This window comes from Protopterus annectens, chromosome 11.part0 (assembly GCF_019279795.1).
Source record: "Protopterus annectens isolate FY-2018-M chromosome 11.part0, PAN1.0, whole genome shotgun sequence".
NCBI lineage: Eukaryota > Metazoa > Chordata > Ceratodontiformes > Protopteridae > Protopterus > Protopterus annectens.
Genome location: NC_056745.1, coordinates 1233206208 through 1233228993, shown reverse-complemented (window position 1 = coordinate 1233228993; position 22786 = coordinate 1233206208).

The window sequence follows — 22786 nt, the reverse complement described above, 5'->3', positions numbered from 1 at the left end:
TTATTTAATAGGCTGGAATTATGATGAGCTTGGCATCTATCCCAACAATTAGTCTTGTTTATTTCTTGGTGATGACTTAAGTCCATACTAGTGATGGGTGTAGAGCCACTTGTGTTGCAAAGTAATAGGTGGTCAAATAGGATTGGGTTTTTCACTGTTCAAGAAAGACACAGGTCACCCCTGAGCAGATAGTAGGCTACTCAGTATAATGAGGGAAGTGCTAATTGATTAGGATATTTGAAAGATTTAACGTCTTTAATTTTCTTGGCTACAAATTTCTGGATGGTTTCCAATTCAGAAATATGCTTGGATGTGTAAATACCAAAGGGGGAACTGAATTTTGTGATGATTCTGATAAGGAAAGAGTAAAGTGCTAAGATGACTTCTTTAGATCTTGAGTATACTTCTTGGAAAATTAACTAGACCAGATAAAAGTGTTTTCTGACTGTGATGGAAACATGATGATTGAATGAGAGACAGTGTTTCTCACACAAGTTCTCAGGTCTGATATGGCCATACCAGCCTGAAGAGGCATACCGTTGTAATATATGTCATGGAGCACCTTTTCTGCTGAATTCTTCTATTCTACATTTTTTTGCATCTAGTTTGAGGCTACTTTTGGTACACCAGGTACATGCATGTTCCAGCCCTTGCTAGAGCTGTTTCATATTAGTGGATGAGTGGATAACAGTGCACATTATTTCACAATGATACCAGAGGCAATGTGTTTTTGTTCCTTGCTGCTAAAAAGAGTCTTATTCCTTATTTGTTGTGTCAGCCATGTGAAAGCCTTAGATCCATTCTTTTCTCAGTGGGATGAAAGCTGGTTGTGAAAGCAGACTGTCACTTAGATGGGGTGGTCCATGCTTAATAATGCCTCCTCTATGCCTGTGACTTCCACTACAGCCTGCTTGCTTTAATGGAAATTTGTATGCTACTACACATGCTTCTCCCCAGAAAGTGGGATAAGCGTGTTGCAAGCATAAAATGGGAGAGACCACTGCCCTTTCACCCAAGGTGGAAGTGCCAGCAGTTGCCCCATTTCCAACACTGTGCTACACAGCTCCTCCAGAAAGCAGACCTATGAATCCAACCCTGTCATCTTGGAAAACCTCAACAATTTTTCCTCTTTACCAATGGAGCTGGCTGCCTCATGGTCTGTTTCCATGCATTACAGTAATTTTATTTTGTTGAAACATCTTACTTCATATTGGTTTGCTTCTTTTACCATTCATTTGTATTGTGCTTATTCTTAAACACTTTAATAAATTTGAATTTGAAATGAAATGTTTATTTACTTCTATGTGTTTTCTGGTTAAGTGGACTAGTATACTGCCCATTTTTAGCCACAGCCTTCTGCTCTCAGAACAATAAGACAATATAACTTATAGTTTTATCAGTGGGAAGCACAAAATTAGAGACAAACAATTTTAGTTGTAATTTTATTGATGATTTTACCACAATAGCAAGAAAACTGTTAGTCAAATCTTCATTTTTATACAGTTTCACAGTTAGTCAAATATTCCAAAAGGCAGTCTACACTTGATTGGATACTGACTAACAAACCCAACCTAGGTACCTAGCTGGCTGCCTTCCTGACTCCCTCAGTGACCACTCACCTAACTTCCTTGACAGGAAACAAGTACAGACCCCAACCAACATAATATATAAATTCATCTGTAACAAGAAAAATTTCCCCCCCTCCACTTTTAACTTACTACTTCAACAAAGCAACTAGTCACCTCTCAAAAAACTACCTCTGGATCAGTCTGTACAGTACTTCAACAATACATTTCTTAATGTACTAAATAACCTAGCATCCACAAGAAAAATACATTTGAAACCTAAGCACATACCTGGCTAACAAAAAACACCAAATCACTACTGAAACAAAGAGATAGAGCATGGTTAGCATATCACACCACCAAGGATAATACAAACTTCCCCACATAGTGCCAACTCCGAAACCCAACCAAGAAACAAATAATATCAGACAAACAAACTTACTTTCAAACATACCAACAAATCCACCAAAACAACCCCCAAAAATTCTGGCAAAACATTAACAACCTCCTCAACCCAGGCTATGTCCCAACCCCTCCACCAGTCACCTCGAACATAACTGACCCCATAGCTACACAATTCAACACTCACTTTATTAACTCAATCATATCTCTCTTAGGTAACCAACCAACACAACCTCTAACCATACCCACTACATCTTCATTTTCCACCAACCCCTTTTTATTTACATGTATCCAAACTAGCTTCATAAAAACACTCCTTTCCAGGCTCAAACTCTGCTGTCTAGCAGTAGACCTACTTCCCACTGAATTCCACAAACTAGCTACCCCCTCAATTGCCTATCCCATATCAGTCTTGATCAACCATTCTATTGCAGAGCAATATATCCCCTCTCTATGGAAAATAGCTCACATTATTCCCCTACACAAAGGCAGAACCTCTAAAGAACTAACAAACTACTGTCCCATAGCCACCCTATCCCCTCTAGCTAAAATTTTGGAAAAATGCATTCACAACCAGCTCCACAACCATTTCCTCAGTCATAACTTTCTTTCCCCCACTCAACATGGCTTTAGGCCAAAACATAGCACCACCACTGCCTTACTATCTTTAACCAACACCATCCAAAGTCTCATAAACGAAGGCCAAATTGTCTCATCTATTTTCCTTTATATGTCAAAAGCTTTTGAGACCGTTTCCCACCAAATCCTATTCAACAAACTGTCTTCCTATGGCCTTTTCCCAACTGCCTTGTCCTGGTTCCATGGCTATCTGTCTAACCGTTACCATCAACAAGCTACCAAATGGGAAAACACCCTTTCCTCCCTTCTTCCCCTCTCTATTGGAGTACCCCAAGGTTCCATACTTGGCCCTCTTCTCTTTACAATTTTTACAAATAACCTCAGCTCTGCAACTCATCTAGCCTCCATAGTCCAGTGTGCAGACAATTCCACACTTATTTGCTCAGCCCCCACTCCCCAAGAACTACAAACAAAAATGCAAACTTCTTTACAGGATATAGAAAAATACCTCACTGATCACCAGCTCATACTAAACCCTAACAAAACCAAGATAATGTTATTCAGAAGTAACAAACCAAAAACATGTCAGTCATCCCTAACAACACTTTCTTCAAAAACCCACAAACCAAACCAAACTTCTAGGTTTCAGAATAGATGATAACCTAAGAATTGATATCCACATCACCCTCAGCATCAGAATGATCCACACTGAACTAGGCACCCTATATAGAGCCAAACCATACCTCACTGAAAGTGCCAGATTAACCACCGCCCACTTACAACTGCTTTCCACCCTCCTTTACAGTTCCCAAATATTTACCAGCCTTCGTAAAACAGAACTGAATCATCTAGAATCCTGCTTTAACAAAATTGCCAAGTTTGCTACAGGCCACCCATACAGAACCCATCACTGCTCAGTACTCTCCCAGCTCAACTGGCTAGAACTCCCAAACATGTTAACACTCAATCAATTGACCATAGTCCACAAAATAAGTCACCAACCTAATGTCTGCCCCACACTCACTAACCTAATCCAACCTAATATAAATCTAAGATCTCTCAGGTCCTCAAATAAAGTAATGTTAAAAGTTACCCAAACACGCAACATACTAGGCACCTCCCTCTACTCTTATAAAATCGACAAGCTCTGGAACAATCTTCCCCAAACCATAGCTAAAAACCCTAACTATCATGAGTTCAAACACCTCCAAAAGAACATCTAGCAAATCATTGACTCTGCTCCTGCCATACTCCTGGTTAAGTCTACCCACTCCCCAACTAGACCCCATATTACAACTATACCCCAACTATATCGCATATTTCTGCTCCTTCTAACTAACTCTGTCCCTTATCTACTGTTTATCTCCTCATAGCTAATGTTTTGCTTCATTTCTCCTATTAGATGCTAGAGTGGTCTTAAATCCTAGGCAAGCACACCAACCTTACATTGAACCATTCCTAGCACTGTTACAATATGTCTCCTTTTAACAAATGTTTGGTCAAATACATTGTTTTGAAGCTGTATTTCGTGTCTTTACCATAAATAATTGTTTTGCTTTTGAATTATACACTGATACAAATCAAATATTATTAATATTTGTTAAATTTGATAGTTTTGTTAGAATTCTCTACTGTATGTCAGGAGCTTTTCTCTCTGGGTCTCAGCTGAAAATGGGCTTCTTGCCCAGGTGGACACTACCCAGTAAACAAATGTAATAAATAAATAAATAAATGATAATTTTTATACAGCTTCCTAAATACTGGTACAGCATCTCAGCTTAATAAAATGAAAATACTTAAGTAAAATCTCTTCTGAATGGCTAATGTGCATTACTATTATATTTTGGATGTTGTTAATAAGATATTTACATAGTGTGACAAGCAATAACTTGTTGAGAAGCATTAGTTTACTCTGTTATGACTACCCACATAATAAGAAGTTATGTACCTACCATAAAGTTCCATGTTAGTTGTCTTCTTCTCGCCTTCTTTCTTGCTGGTTGGGTTTGGAGCCGATCCTCGGCTCTGACTCGGCCATCTTCTAAAGCTCGAGAGCTATTTACTGGCTTTAGGTCTCCTCATATCCCACAATGCCTGGCACTAGATCCCCAGATCTCGTTTGGTAGACCTAACTACAGACAAACATAAGGACACCTATCCTAACAGCATATGTTTAGCTACAGAGCTAAAAGGTTTGGGGAACAAACCAGATAAGACCCAGCCAGCTAAAAGGAACTCAGAGGGCAACTCTTCTCAGTCTATTAGGATAGGGGGATGGAGGGTGGGACGCAAGAAAGAAGGCGAGAAGAAGACAACTAACATGGAACGTTATGGTAGGTACATAACTTCTTAATGTTACGTTGTCTATCTTGCCTTCATTCTTGCTGGTTGGGACAGCGTCCCTAGCACCTCAGTCCTGGGCGGCTCATCAGAACAGACTCTTCAGCACAGTGGAACCAAAATCAGCTCTGCTCCTAGAGGCCACATCCAGCTTATAATGAGAAATGAATGTATGGGGAGTGGCCCATGTAGCTGCCGCACAAATGGCTTCCATTGGTAATCTTGCCTGAAAAGCTACAGAAGTAGCTAAAGCCCTAGTAGAGTGACCTTTTGGTTTAGCAGGGAGCTGTTTGTTCCTCAATTGATAAATCAAAGTAATGATAGAAGTCACCCACCTAGATAAAGTTACTTTAGACACTGGTAGACCTTGTTTACCTTCAGCATAGGACAGGAAGAGCTGATCTGATTTTCTAATTTGTTTAGTCCTATGCAAGTAGAAACGTAATTGTCTATGAACATCCAACTGATGTAATTTATGTTCAGCTTTGTTGGAATAATTTGGGAAGAAGACCAGAAGATCAATGGATTGATTCAGATTACTCTCAGAAGGTACCTTAGGAAGGAAGGAGGGATTAGTCCTGAGTGAAACTCTGTCATTATGGAAAACTAAATAAGGAGGGCGAACACAAAGGGCCTGGAGTTCAGAAACTCTTCTAGCTGAGGTAATTGCCACAAGAAAGGGGGTTTTCCAAGAAAGAAACTTCAAGGAACATGAAGCTGTGGGTTCAAAGGGGGGCAATATTAGGCAAGCTAAGATCAAATTAAGATCCCACGGAGGCGGGGGATCTCTTACTGGGTGCCTGAGCAAAGTAGTCCCTTTAAGAAAAGCTTTGCAAAGCTTATGGGACATAATACTAGTTTCAGATAGGCCTGTATGAAAATTTGAAATTGCAGCTAACTGAACTCTAATGGTGGCAGAAGAGGACCCAGCCTGAAAAAGTTCCACTAAGAAATCTAAAATGTGGTGGACAAGGGCTGAAAAGGGATCTATATTTTTAGACTCTGCCCAGCAAGAGAAATGTTTCCACTTACTAGCATAAGTTTTTATGGTGGTAGATTTATGCGAAGATAAGATGATTTCATGCACCGATTGGGAAATGTTCAGAAGCCTGGCTAAGGTTGGAAGTGGAGCAACCAAGCAGTGAGGTTGAGAGACTGAAGGGATTGGTGCAGCCCACCCGACTGATGGATCAGGAGGTCTGGTACTGGGTCCAGGGTCCCGGGCTGCTCCAGGAGTTGATGATGCAGGAATGGAAACCAAATTTGTCGAGGCCAGTAGAGGGCAATGAGGATCATCTTGCATCCCAGCGTGGTAGCTTTCTGTATTTGTTTGGGAATCAGAAGTCCCTGAGGCCAATCGTGGATTAGAGCATCTCTGGGAGGGTATCCGGGAAGAGGGAGGAGAGAAAAGAAACTGTCACACTTGCTGTTGAAGGGGGTGGCTAAAAGGTCGCAGCAAGGCTGACCCCATTTGCGGAAGATTTGGTCCACCACTGTCTGATTGAGGGACCACTCATGAGGCATGAGAATTGCTCTGCTCAGCCTGTCCGCTATAACGTTGGACTTCCCAGGGATGTGCATTGCTATCAGTAACCGCTGGGAAGAGATCACCCATTGCCAGAGTCTCAGTGCTTCTCGACATAGGGGGTAGGACTTGGTTCCGCCCTACTTGTTGATGTACCACACTACCGACATATTGTCTGTCTGAATTGCAATGGTCCCGGTGGGAAGAGAGTTCTGAAGAGTTGCACAGCTCTCATCTCCAAGACATTGATATGCAGATGGTACTCGTGGGGTTGCCAGGTGCCTTGGACTGTTCTTCCCTGAAAGTGCCCCCCCCCCACCCGATCAGGGAGGCATCCGTGGTCACCGTGGCTACTGGAGGAGGAAGAACAAATGGTCTGCCCTGGGGTACTGACGGGGAAACCATCCACCAAGCAAGCTGGTCTTTGCATGTCTGTGTAATCATAATTATGTGAGACATTGGAAGTTGTAGAAATGACCATTGGGTGAAAAGCAACCACTGAAGAATCCTCATATGAAAACGAGCCAGGGGGACTAGTATGATCACTGCTGCCATGAGGCCCAATGTCTTTAGGACGAATCTGGCCTGAATTTTCTTGCATCCTAATAACACCTGTAAATGTCGGCGAATATCTAATACTCTGTGTAACGGAAGTCTTGCTGACATGTCTTTTGTACTTAAACTTGTACCTATAAAGGTTATAGACTGACAAGGGACAATGCAGACTTTTCGAAATTTATTGTGATACCTAGTTTGGAGCAAGTTTGGATGGTATAGTTCTTGGCTTGTAGCAGCTGATGTCTGGTGGTAGCAGTAAGGAACCAGTCATCTAGATAGGGAAGCACCTGGAATCCTTGCCGTCTCAGGTGAAAGGTAACTACTGCCATACATTTGGTGAACACCCTGGGGGCTGTGGTGAGACCAAAGGGCAGAGCTCGGAACTGATAATGATTGGCTAGAAGCGAAGGAATCTTCTGGAGCACCTGTCCATTTTGATATGGTAGTACGCATCTTGAAGATCTATGGAGCACATCCAATTGTCCTAACCCAAAAAGGGCAGAATGGACTGAAGCATGACCATCCAGAACTTCGTTCTTTGTACAGACCTGTTTAGTCTGCTGAGATCCAAAATGGGTCTCCAGTCCCCTGTCTTTTTTGGTACCAAAAAGAACCTTGAGTAAATTCTGGATCCTTGCTGGTCTGCTGGGACTCGTTGGATGGCTCTTTTTTGTAGCAGTTTTGAGATCTCTTGCACTGCTTGTTCCCTTAGACTGGGTGGAACATCTGGAAGGGATTTGTTTGACCTTAAGGGGGTATGAACGAAGGGAATTCTGTAACCTCCAGATATGATAGACTGTACCCATCTGTCTTGAGTTATGTCTTGCCAGGCTTTTGGGTACAGTGATAATCTTCCCCCGACTGCCTCCAAAGGTGGGCAGCCGGGCAGTCCCTCAGGGATGCTGGAAGGGCTTGTCAGAGAAGGAATCTCTGCTGCCCTGATTTTGCGGGCCCCCTCTGCCTCGAGGGCGGCGTCTATTGTTGTTCCCTCCTCTGCCCCTGGAGGGAAACTTACCATGTGTGTCAGGCACAGCTCCCTGGGGCTTCTGGAACCACATTTGGCCACTTTTCTGACCTTTGGGGTATGGTCTAGAAGGAGTGGAAAAACGGACTCCCACAGCAGAGAGAGTCTTGCCTTCCTGCTCACACCTGGCAAGGGTATCCTTCACCTGTAGTCCAAAAAGAGCAGAACCATCAAAAGGGGTATTGGTGAAAGATGCCTTAAAGGGGTCCACAAAGTTACATAACCACATCCAAGCATGCCTTCTCAAGGCCACACCTGTGTCTGCAGTCCTACTCGCCCCATCGGCTGCATAAGAAATGAGCCACATGGAGGAGTTCACTATGCAATGAAGAGTCACCAGCTGGGAGGTAATCTTATCCTGGGCCCCCGCAGCTGATGGATCTTGAAGGGTATCTCCTAGCTCCTTAAGGAGATCCCTTTGAAGGTGGGTAAAATGGCACAAATAGTTCAGCGACCGCATGGAAAAGGTCACTGAGGAAAACATCTGCTTCCCGTATCTCTCCATCATCCTTATTAGGGGGATGGACAGGTGAAGAAGTCTCAGCCAACTCCTTTTTTGTGGCCGCTGCTACCACCATAGCATCAACAGGGACACCCTTTGTCAAAAATTGCTTGTCTTGTGGTGCTGTGATGAATTTCGTGGGCCTTCGGGGAGTTGGTTCCACTGTGTCTGGGGCTGACCACGCCTTTCGAGCCACCACTGCCATCAGTGGATCGAAAGGCGGAGACACCCAGGAGGTGGAGGGACGAGAACCAAACATGTCCAGATATACCGACTCATCCTAAGAAGGGTTAAGGGTAGTCCAGTTCCCTCTCTGCCTAAGCATCTCAAGGATGTCTGAGAAGGAGACATCTTCAGAGAGGGACCTCGGGGACCCTTCCAAATCCTCTAAGTCGGTATTCGAAGTGACAGACTCAGGGGAGTCAACATGCTTCCTCTTACATTTCCTCTTTCGAGGGGGCTCCTTTGAATGATCAGGGGAGGCCTCGGAAGAGGAAGACATGCCCACTGGGGTGACCTGGAGTGCTTGGGGTCTGAAGGAGGGGCAGAGGCAGATGCAGGCAACATGGGGGGAGGAGCCAAAGAGGCTGATCGTGAGGTTGACTGAGGGGCCAGCACACTCCTCATGACCTCAAAGGCACCCCTTCCTAGCAGAGAAGAAGGCTCAGGCTCCGAAGAGACCGGAACCCTCCCCGACACCAAGAGGGATGGCTCCGAGGCCAATGTAGGAGCCGAGCTCACCTGCGCCGAAGCTCCAAGAGGGAGAACGGGGTCGGACAAGGGTACACTGCCACTTGCCCCCTCAGAACCGATGAGGGAGTCTAGGTGCCCAGATCCCTCCAAGGACAGCGCCATGGAAGTGATTGGAGCCGAAGGAACTGAAAGGGTAGGTATCGGCGCCGATGGTTCCATGATCTGAACCCCAACCAGCTCCGGCTCTGAACTCAAGGGGTGAGTTGAAGGAGGAACTACTGTAGAGATGGGCATAGCCGAACCCTGATGAGGGGGGCTGGATAGCATTTTAGCCAGGGCCTGTGATTTCAGAAGTCTGCTCACCACTCTCTCCAAGTCATGGTCAGACAGTCTCGAAGACCGAGAAGAGTGAGATCAGTGACTTCGCTCTGAATGTAACAGAGGCGACCCCGGAGCCGAGTGAATTGACTCTAGGGATGGGGACCTAGAATGCTTTCAGCTCCCTGAAGGTTCCGACACCAGGATCGGAGCCGACTGAGAGGCAGGTACTTCGGTTCCAGCCGGAACCAAAGTCGAAGCAGATGACACACCCGATGACGGCTCCGAGCTGGGAGCTGATGGCTTCAATGGCTTGGAGGGTTTCCCTGGCTGAGTCTCAGCAGGTGACCCTTCAGGTTTTAGTAATCCTCTAAGGATTAACTTATTCATACACTCCTGCAGGAGTCTTGGACTAAAAGCATGGCACACCGAACAAGAGTCCTGCAGGTGTAGGGAGCCCAAGCAGTAGACACAAGAAGTGTGACCATCTGTCAGAGACATCTTCTGACAGCATGAGTCACACTTCTTGAATCCCGATACCTTCGTATCTTGGGACATCCTGCAAAAAGGAAATATCACAGGAAAAAAAGGTCAACAGTACAACAGTAGGTAACAAGTATAAAGAAACCCGTACAAACAAAAAAAACAGTTACCACACCTTAACAACACACACACACACTATAACTATAATATATATATGTATATACCAGAAAATAGTAAAGTACTACAACTATTTCTACCTGAAAACACTACAAAAGGTATTTTAGAGAACAAGGGTTAGCCTCTAGCTAAAAATGGCTACCTTGAAGACAGAAAAAGAGAGAGGGGGAGGGGAAAACTCTCTAACAGTAAAAACGAGTTTTATAAGGGGATAGGATAGATCTAAACTAAACAGAGACAATAAGTACTAAAACTACTATAATAAAAATTAAACGCTAACTATTTATAAGAAAAATTTTTATATAAAACCTATCAAAAAGACGAAAAATACGACCTGAGCCAGCAAAAACAACCTCATAACAGAAGTGGCAGATGAGATCTGGGGATCTAGCACCAGGCATTGTGGGATATGGGGAGGCCTTGAGCCAGTAAATAGCTCTCGAGCTTTAGAAGATGGCCGAGTCAGAGCCGAGGATCGGCTCCGAACCCAACCAGCAAGAATGACCCTGACCTTGAGCAGTATCCTACCTTCACCAAGAATGATGCCACAATACAGAGATAAGATGATCAGCTTTAACAATTGGCTTAAACTCTGGTGTCATTCAAAGGGGATCCAATGTCTGTCTGCCTGGGATGACATGCTGGACAAGCCACGCTGCTTCGCAAGGGACGGCTTGCACCTGTCACCCCTGGGATTCCGGATATTGGCAAAGGCTCTTGCCACCCCCATAGTGCCTTTTTTAGGCAAGGCTCAAATTCTAAACCTACCACCCTAGAACACAAAAAAGGAAAAAAACTAAGGGTAATGCTGCTCAATGCCAGAAGTCTAAATCTCAAAATGCACGCACTTGAGGCCCTTCTCAGTATGGAGAACATCGATGTCTGTGCAGTGACAGAAACCTGGTTCAAGGCTCCTGAGAGCACCCCAGCACTATCAGGTTTTACCTCTTATCATGCGTTCCGGCCCCAAAAACCGGACAATACCAAGAAAGGAGGGGGGGGTATCCATATTCATCAAAGACACCCACACCTCAAGACTGGTGGCAATGCACGATGCATCGGAGACCATCCAGGTGCAATTAACCATAGGCAAGACTGCTCTGCAAATTGTAGCATGTTACAGGCCACCCTCACAAACTCAGGAACCTCACATGGCCTTCCTGAAAACACTAGAGGGATAAATGTATCACCAAACACCATCATACTAGGTGACTTCAATTACCCTAATATAGACTGGGAACACTACTCAAGCCCAAACACCCTAGCCCAAAAGTTCCAGGAATTCATAAACTCAAATGCCATGGAACAACTAGTCACCATCCCCACAAGAGGAGAAAACATACTTGATCTCATCATCACGAACATGGGAGCACAATGTTCAACACCGAAGTATACCCCTCACTGGTGAGATCAGATCACAAACTAATCTCGCTGGAGGTCCTCATCCCACCCCACCTGAAATAAAAAAGACCACAGTAAAGAACTTCTCGAAAGCCGACTTCACACTTCTAAAGACTAGTGTGGTCTCCTTTAAGGCCCCCGAGCCGGTGGAAAACAGTACTCAAGCCGCTGAATCACTTACAAATGCCTTCTACCAGCACCTGCAGGACTGCATGGATAAGGCAATCCCAAGCAAAACAAAGACTCTTTGTACCAAAGGCAAGCATCCACTCTGGTGGACCCCAGCCATAAACAAACTCTACAACAAAAGGAGGAAGCTACTACAAGATAGAGCAAAATCCTTAAAAGGTAAGACACCCTTGATCACTATAAGTAAAAACTAAGAGCTCTCATAAAATCATCCAAAGCAAATTTTGAGAGAAAAATAGCTAAAGACTCAAAAGACAATCATAAGGCCTTCTTTAGCTATGTTAGAAACCTGGGAGGAAACTCCCAGATATGCTCAGAACTAGTTCAAAATGATGTGAAGATTACTGATCCTACAGACATTGCCAACATACTGGCTGACAGGTTCAGTGCAAACCCCCCCCCAAAAGGAGAGATATCTATACCAAGCGATTGCAGCCCCCCAAACATCTCCAACGCCCAAGTGAGAACTGCTCTCTCCAAAGCAAAAAACACAGCATCCATGGGACCTGATGGTGTCCCCGGCTGTGTGCTCCACGAACTCAACGAGGAATTAAACCCACAGCTAGAACAGCTGTTTAATCATAGTCTTACCTCTGGATACGTACCCAGGGAGTGGCACACTGCAACTGTGGTCCCACTTCACAAAGGCGGTGCCTCCACCGACCCTGGAAATTACCGGCCCATTAGCTTGACAAGCCTTATCTGCAAAGCCATGGAGAGGATCATAATGGACCTCATAAATAAAGACATAGGGAATTTGCAGACTTTGGATCCATCCCAGTTTGGCTTTGTCAAAGGCAGATCATGCCTTCTAAACTTGGTTGACTTTTTCAACACAGTCACCAAAGCCATTGATGAGGGAAAGGCAGTCCATACAGCCTACCTCGATCTGGCGAAGGCCTTCGATACAATACCCCACTCGGGTATCATTGAAAAACTCATCGGCTTAAATGTTAACCCATACATCACAAGATGGGTTGCAAACTGGCTGAGTGACAGAACCCACAGGGTCAGAGTTGCTGGCGCCATGTCAGACTCAAAGCCTGTCACAAGTGGTGTACCACAGGGCTCAGTCCTGGGCCCACTCTTGTTTGGCATCTACTTTTCAAGTACAAGCAAACACAGGAGGGTTATGGCTGACAAAGTTTGCAGATGACTGCAAACTGGGCCATAGTAGAAAACACATCTGACACAGATATCCTTCAGAAGGGTCTCACAGAAGCGGATAACTGGTGCCAGAGCCATGGCCTAAAGTTAAATGCCAAAAATGCATAGTCATACCCTTCGGGAAAAACAAGGTTACCCCTAGCTACCAAATAGGTGGCAATCCACTGAGCACAGAAGAAGTTATCAGGGACCTGGGGACCCAGGTTGATAGTAGTCTGTCATTCGACACCCATGTAGCTAAAGTAGTTAGGAAGACCTTCTACATTGCCCACCTTATCATGAAGGGATTCTCATCTAGATCAAGGGAGGTCATAGTCTCCTATACTCATCACTCATCAGACCAATGATTGAGTACAATGCCCCATTCGGAATGTATCTGACCTGACACTTGCAGCAGCTGGAGAGGCCACAAATTTCCTCACCAAAAGGATAAAGGGTCTCAAACATCTGTCCTATGCTGCCCGACTGAAAGAACTCCAGCTCTATTCAGTCGCCACCGCTTGCTCAGAGGTGACCTTTGCCTAACATACAAGGCCATGTCAAACCCAGATTTGATGAATATGCTTCACCTCAAAAATCTAGATCCGTCAGAGCCACAAGGGCGGGAGACTTAAACCTCGACACGGCTATTAATAGGACGTGCTGGAGGGATAGATTCATCACCCAAAGACTCCCTATGCTGTGGAATAAAATCCCGGTATATGTGAGGCAGAGCACCTCGCTGGCCTTGTTCAAGAGAAATCTTGACCAATGGATGGGAGATCGCAGATATACCCCAGGGATTACCTCAGTGTCACTGCTCAACAGAGGCACAGCAAAATAATGGGTATAGTTCCCCATACTAAAGGGGTGGCGTAAGCCACAAAACTATGGGCTAGGCTTGTAAATGCCCTCGGGCAGATAGCCTAGTATGAACCTATGAACCTATGAACCTATGAAGGCGAGATAGACAACTTAACATCATTATTTCCTCTAGGATGTGGTGATGCAAGAGTTCACTGTTTAATGGAGAGTACCCTGGTTTCTTAGCTATCGCATTTTTTTAATTTGTACTATTGTATTATTTCCTTTAGCAAATAGTACTTTAAATGGACTAGTGAATATAAGTTGTATACGTTGTCTCTACAAAAATAGCTCAATGAACCATCAGAGTAACTGGTAAAAGTAAAATATAAATGGACTTTTAAGTGGGGAATAATAGTCATGCATCACATATGAATAGACAGCACCTTCACACTTTCCTCTCATTAATGCGATCATAATTTGACAACTCAGAGTCATAGCTTGCATAGGCAAAGAGGGCAGCTATCCTGGGTGCAAGGTGCTAGGGAATACCATCAGCAGTTGCCGATTTGCTGCAAATGCAACACTGGCATTCATATAAGAAGCCATGGGTGATTGTGTGCTGACACTGCATTCATGGAGCTCAGCATGTCACTAGCTATAGCAAACAGCACATTATATCTGTAGCAAAAACAGCTTGCATCAGACACAAATTATAGTGGGAGCCCTTTTGGCCATCTACTATGGGCTAGGGGGATTCCAGCAGAAGCAAGTGCCTGGAACATTAGGTTGCCAGATGATCTAGCTACAACTCTGAGATCACACCAACTTAGAGAAGGAAGCTTAATTCTTGGGTTGGAACAATTTTCAGATTTCACAGAAACTTGGATAAAGTACTGTTTTCTGAAGTAGTCATTGTGATTATCAGATATCCATTCTTTATTGTAAATTGAAATCATATTTGTTACTTCAAACAAGGCTTTCGCCATTTGGAGATTCCTGTCACATGCAAGTGTTATATATTCAATATTTCTGCGATAGTAATTTCTACCTATCCCACAGTGCACTTAAATAATTTAATGCAGCACAGCAGTTTATGTTTTTAGTAACTCTGTCTGTCTAGAACTAAACTGCAAGGCATGGGTAACAGCTTTGTCTGCCTCAGAAGGGCTGTTAACTCACTACCACATTACCTATATCACGTTTGTTACAAATAAGAAAAGTTGCATATTGCAGAACTTGTTTTTATATTACCTATACCCATTATTTTAGCATTATAATTTCACACTGATAGATGAAAGCTGATCTATGCACATATATAGACAGTCCCTGAGATTCATGAAGCTCGGCGCAAGGTCGGCGTAAGGCTTGCGCCGGCCGTGCGGCGTATATATGAAGTAGTCGCGCCATATGCATATTAATGAAGGCACGCATCCGCCACAGCCACATGCATAGGAAACGTGCGCGAGTACAAGGGGCGTATCGAAGTTGCGCAGGGAGGCGTGTCAATGTCGGCTGTCGAGGAGCAACCTAAACTGCTGAAAGTTACATTCCGCCAGCAATAGTAATCGTACCTATCAGTGTCCATGGATACTGAAACGTATGCAAAGCATAGTCCCTGCGAAAAGAAAATGAAGAATCAAACATAAATGCACGGTAGGGAATAACAGGTCCCTACCCTTGAACAAATGACATGAAAACTATGTGCCTGTAGTCCAACGTAGTGTTGATAGCTATACCATGTGGAAGTGAAATGTATCATATGTTAGCACGCTGCCAGTAGGTACGTCCAGTCCAACGGAGAGGGTCACCAGCCGACCCATAATGTGAGGGAGGGAACATAGCTGTGCAGATGTGTCCATAACAAAATACATGAGGAGAAATGTAGAGATATGTAGTGACCGTATGTCTGAATCATATCCCACAAGTCATGTAATAGTCACACACAAAATGTATGTCCGTAGTTCACATACCAAATGTGATAGGAAATAGCATACACATGTAAACGAAACAGAAGGAGCATATAAACAGCCATAACAATACGGACACATGTAGGCCGAAAGGAACAGTATGATCCGTACCGTCGACCAAGATTACCACCTGTCCCACTTTGCGAGCGACAGTCCCTCTGTGTGCAGATGTGTCCTGACACAAACATGTAAAACTGGAAAATGTCCAGAGAATATAGGACATAATTCTTCCGTAGACGTCATGGAATAGTTGCATTAAACATATTTCACTGAACGTATATTACATAAATGTCATAACAAACAGAATAAGATACCAAAATGCTACAAGGATAAGCTTAGATATAGGCAAGAATTGTAAGGTCTATCTGCCGAACTGACCGTGAGTATGTGTCGGCCTGTAAAATAGGCTGTGTTCACCGCAAATGTCACAGTAGGGTTGCCACCTTTTCAAATGGCCAAAGTGGGACATGTTTGGTACAGACATCAGATTTTACAGGCCGACACATACCCACGGCCAGTACAAAGGACAGAATGGAACTGTTTTGCCTACAGAAAAGTGTATTCTTGTAGCATTTTAGTTGCTTATACTGTTTCTCATAACATTTAGGTATTTCAGATACAGAATAACTGTTTAATGCAACTATCACATAAAATATAAGAAATAATTTTGTCCTAAAATCTCAGGACATTTGCCATGTTTACAATTACATGTCAGGACACAACTGCCCAAAGAGGGACTGTCCCTCGCAAAGTGGGACAGGTGGTAACCCTATGTCACACTGTGGCCAATTGAAAAGTTGGAAACACAACCGTCGACTGTGGGGAGGCATTGTCCACAACAGTCGGACATGTGTAAGGAATAGCTTGGACTTAGGAAAAGATGCCATCCTACCAATGAGTACAACAGGCTGGCAAAATCCAGAAGGCAGCTGTATAATCCGAACGTGTATGTGACACAGTCGAACGGGTAGTACCCGGATACACCAACCAAGTAATGAAAGTGAAGTATGGGCATGTACCTATGTGCGTGAGGTATAGCATGTGGAAAGCAAACATGGCAGGGTAGTCCACACAACCATAAAGGTACCCGACACATGTAGGGTAGTCAATGTGTAACTCTGGCTGTGTCATGAGCCAACAACAAAAGTAGTGCTCTATGGGGTGTGAGGAATTCGCGTGTGAGAGGTGGGTGTTTAATGGTAAATTCCTCAAAGGCGATACTGTGTCATATGCAGAAAAGGTGAACTGGAGGTGTATGAGAGGGAAGCGGGTGAAGTGGAAAGAAACACAACCACATGTAGAAACAGCTGCAAGACAAGCAGACAGGCCATAGTGTAGAACACAATCCCACAAACATATGAATATGGAAATATGCGAGACAAATGTATAGATACGGCACCATCACATACCCACAGATGGGTCCTGATGGAACTTGGCCATAACAAACGCAACACACCTGGATGCATAATAGCCTACCCAGCATACCCTCCACAACACAAAACCTGCCACCATACCAGAACATCCACCAAATCCAGCCGTACTTGGTCCACTGGTTTGTTGCAGAAACAGCTACACACAGTGACCCCTATGCATATGAAGTAGGTATTGTCACCCTAGGCAATGTCAGGATTGCAAACCATGTATCCCCTGCATGTAAAACCCCCTGCACGTTTTCGTGAAGCCACAAAAATCTTCGTTATCTAACTTGTTTTGGTCTAGTCCAATTTTTGGGATATCCCTCAAGGGATGACCAACTTGTGTAAATAGTAGAATGGGTATGACGACATGATGTCCAATCCAGTAGATATCTGGACACAAGTCAGAAAGTGCAGTGGAGGTCCATGACACTGCCCAGCCCTAAGTGGGCATGCATAACCTACCACCCAGGATAAAATACCTTCCCATGACGCACGTGTCCAGACACGAATAGGAGGGAGAATATAATGCACACATTTGCAAAGTGGAAAACGGCATGACGGTGAGGAAGACACTGACGTAAACAGGTCAACCCTGATCAAGTGTGAGGGACACTGACTGTGTGCAGTCGTGACCGACCATACCTTTCAACCTGTGTGAGCAAGATATCTGGACAGAGCCGTGAATATAAGTGAGACAAAGGTCCAAAAACAGGGACAATCTGTAAAGATAGCTCTTAGAAACATAGACATTTGATAGAGTAACAATTTGCACATTGGCATTAATGTCTGGAGTATGAAGTCTGAAACCCAACTGTCTGTCAGCACGTTCCGACTGCAGTCTTTAATGCTGAGCTACTGCTGTGCCAAAACACAACAGCATATTACAGAGGTCCATGCCATATCACTCAACTGTCCGGATATTCGCAGAATGACTAGGGTCACCACCTGTCCCACTTTGCGAGTAACAGTAGGCAGTTGTGTCCTGTGAAAAAAATCAAGACATAGCAAATGTCCTGAGAGTTTAGGACAAAGTTATTTCCTAATTTACTTTAATAGTCGCATAAAACAGTTATCTTATATATATGAAACGTCTATATGTTATGTGAAGTAGCATAAGCAATTCAAATGTTACTAGCATAAGCTATTATATGTACAAAAAAGGTTAAAGTTCTGTACTATGCACGGCTGTAGGTATGTTTTGTCCTGGAAAATCTGACATCTCTACAAAACATGTCCCACTTTGGGCAGTTGAAAAGGTGGCAACCGTAAGAATGACCACAGGTTCGCCCCATAGTGTTGGTGTGTGCCTCCGTCAATCTGCACCAGTGTGGTAAATAGCTGAGGATTGATGTCACTAAATAATAAGAAATATCCTGAGTTTAAGACTCCACAACCTGCATTAATGCCAATGCAAAACCTAGCTTTCTGTCAACGTTCTAAGCTTGTAAGAGCAATCGTTAAAATGTGTCCGTAATTGTCCCCCCATCATGTAGGTTCTGTGCAGGTTTGGTGCACTAAGAGGTTGAGAGGTATGGTCCATAGTGTTGGTGTGTGCCTCCGACAATCTGCACCAGTGTGGTAAATAGCTGAGGATTGATGTCACTAAATAATGAGAAATATCCTGAGTTTAAGACTCCACAACCTGCATTAATGCTAATGCAACACCTAGCATTCTGTCAACATTCTAAGCTTGTAAGAGCAATTGTTAAAATGTGTCCGTAATTGTCCCATCATGTAGGTTCTGTGCAGGTTTGGTGCACTAAGAGGTTGAGAGGTATGGTCCGTACATATTTACAGTAACAACCCTTCACATTTGTGTAATGTACAACTGCATATGTGTAGTCACTTCATGTCCAAAATAATAATCCCCGTATGACTGTATACAGGTAATAGTCAAATGTGAATGGGAACACCCCTCACCGTGGAGTATGGACTGTAACAACCCCACCCATAATATGTAATGCCAACAGAATAAGCTGCTGACAGGTGCCCAAACACCTGTGTCTATAAACACAGGTAAAACTTCAAAATAGGGAGATAATCCCTGTCCATAAGCTTCGTCTGACATTTGAACTCGGCCAGGGAAGTTCCGTTCATCAGGTGGACAAGCCTAAACCCAGATCACTACATGAACACCCTGACAATCAAAGACCTGTATGTGGCTGGACTATATGCCTTGGTGTTCTGCATATCCTCGGAGTGATTAACAATGCAGCCGGATTCCACAGCATTAGCAATAGGGAATGTGTAATATGTAGTACCGCCTTTTTCCCAGCAGGAGAATGGATGCCTGTGTTGTAGGTGAAGCGGTGAGGCATATGTTGATGTAGCTAAGTACTATGGGTATGCATATCAATGAGGAAGAACACCAATAGAATAGTGGTTCCGGCATCCGGCCAATGTGAATGCAGTCCCGGTTGACCTACGACCACTGCACATATAACTTGAAAGTGTAATGAATGCGTTCGTGCTGTACACACGTTTAAATATGTAAAGATGAACGTGTGTTTCACAGCAGTCTGTAAACTGGAATACAGATATGTAACTGTTACGGTCAGAATTATGAAAGTTCACGTAAGCACAATTATCTATGAAACATATGTAACCCACGATAAGGATATGCAAGTGCACCTGCGCGTGTGTAATCCGCTCACAGAATAGAAAATGAATGGTGTTCTATGTACATGGCTCATACCTGTTAACCCCGTAAAGTACGAAACCGGACAAAGCCATGACAACAACTGGTACAAATAGGGACAATCCCCAGATATTTCCCTAACAAACATAGAAAGTGGATAGAATAACAGGTGTGTCACTAGCATGGATTCTCTGAAGGGTATGAAGTCATAACCTGAAATGTTTGTCATTATTTACCATTAGTCTTTAATGATATGCCGCTAACTTGTCAGATAGACACAAGGTTATGAAAAATGGACCAAAGATAAGAGGCAAACAGCTGTACATGCAGCGGAAATCTGTACAGTTGAAAGGTATGATATGGAGATATATATACACATATATCCACAGACATAAACCAAAGCAAATTATGAGATGAGGAATGTACAGACATATGTATATATGTACATATATATATATATATATATATATATATATATATATATATATATATATATATATCTATACACACGATACATGAATAGATATATACACAACAAACATATGTCCCTGTACATATAACACATGTACATAAATAGGTCACGGTATAGCTATTATGGATAGACAGACAGACATGCACGAAAGGAGAATACACTGATGCTTTCCAAACCATTGCCCGGAAAGTACCAGTGTGACAGGGCCTGCAAGTTCTACATGTTAAACATGAATATAGGTGTCATTTGCAGGACCCCAAAAATTGATCCTGTACGAAGTGCGAACCATCATTGATGCAAAAGAAGTCACACCTGCAACTACGATATAGGTGTACATGCAACAGTAGCAGGTGCAAGGGTAATAACACATGGGTCAATAGAATGTATGACGTACGACCTGATATCCGCAGAGTGGGGAGTGCTCAGAAGTGTCCTCACACTTTATTATCACTCACATTAAACATGTCTAATGGGTACTGTGGAGGGGTGTCAGGTATGGGAATCATGGGTATGCAGAAATGGGCCAAGGTGTTGGTTGGCACAGATCTATTAGGTACGCCCCATGGGAGTGATCAATATACCTATGTGGGTATAGCACACACATATATTCTCCAAAAAGGTGCAACTCATCTACTGGATATTGTGTAAACCATTGGGGGAAGACGTAGGGATCTATATCAGTGTCATGTAGGCTATTATCATGGATGGACATGCGTACGACCAAGATGGTAACCATACCTGCCAAAATGTCAGAATAAGACATCTGGACTAAGGCATAGTACATGAAAGACAAATAGGGACTATATTAAATATAGCCCAGACAAAGTCAGAACGTTGATAGAATAATTGCGTAGTCAGGAATACGAATGTTATGAGAGTTAGTAATCATGAAATAAAAATGTCAGTCATGATTACCTAACCGCACAGGCCATCATGCCTTGCCAGCAATCTACCAGAAAGGCACATTATCATGACAAATGTAACAGAATCATAGGTCAAACCTCGGGGCGTATACCCATAATGTGTACAGGTGAGAGGTATGAAGGTAATCCGTCCTAATTAAATGTACAGAACTAGTGATACTAGGTGGACAGGTGAGAAGAAAGACATCAGGACAAATGACAAAACATGTACAAGTCAAAAGCATGTATTTCCACAAATGTGAATGACAATGTATGCCCTGTGAAAGTCAATGTGGAAGGTTAATAGACTCAAAAGACATATGTCCCTCAGGGTGTCATGCAGTGTCACCGATACAGTGTCCAGTCTCCCATACTCGTAAGTGAGCTCTGCCACTGACAGAAAGCGCAAATACTGGCGTACACATAAGGTACATGATAGAATAATTAGTGTGGATAAGCACTTGTTGGCCTGTGTGAGGAATATAACCCTCTGGGTGGGTGTGTCCTGCAATAGGAATGTAATGGCAACTGGCCTGTGATGGCGCCATGTATCGTGTGTATTGGTGTAAGAAAATTGATTTCCAGTATCAGAAACATACCTCGCAATTGTACGAATGTGCAGATGTATGCCTCATATGTGTGGTGTGTTCCTCTTACAATCTGTACCTGTCTGCCAAATACCTGAGAACTGACGTCATTAAATGATGATAAACATATGAGTTTAATACCCCAAATCCCTCAGAAAGGTCATACTAATGCAAAACCTATAATACTGTCAACTATCTACGTTTGTAAGGGCAATATGTAGAATCATCCCCTATTTGTCCCCCCATCATGTTAGGCTTTGTACAGATGTTTTGTTCTAGGAGGTTGATAGGTATGATCAGAAACAGATACATGTCTGAGGAAACAGCATTATCGACCGCAAGATAACTCAGAAGGTATGAAAAGCGCTGCAGTAGGAAGTTCAGCATTGGCTGCAGGTATGTGCTGACATGTCAAATGACACAGCAGTCTACATGAAGTACCTATAGGGCGTTACCTTTACCAATGATGACAGTGGGACATACCCACAGCCATGCATACACCACAAATAGACATAGCACACAGCAAAGCCTAGGCCATGATACACAAAGCCTCCGGCGTGTATGGATTGAGTGAGAGTACAGCAAGGAAAGATGACTGCCAGGCTATTCAGCAAACACCCGTAGGGGCGTGCAAGACCGCCCATAACACGAACATTGCACGGACAATGTTGCGATTTGCAACATACCCCATTTGTATGTGTAAGCTATGCAAATGATGTAATTACACGATACATGAAACAGTAAGCTGTCCGTGCAAGTGCAGAGTTATGTGCAGAAATGTACCCGGATGTTATGCGACTAACGTTTTGTATGTTGCTAAATGGAGCAATGACAGCTGCAAATACAGTATGAATACAGTCGAAGAAGCATGCCAATGTCCAAGTCCAAGGCCAGTGGCGGCTTTGTCCATTGGATATCAATAAACCAGTAGTTGTCCTCCCCCGATCCCTGGTGTGGAAGCATAGCGCAGCAACACGAGAACGTGCTGTGCTTCAAAACAAGACATATGGATAATATACATACAAAATGTAGGTTTAGTTAGATGTTAGTATGCCATGCAGATGAATGGCAAGCTGGAGACAACATGGCTACT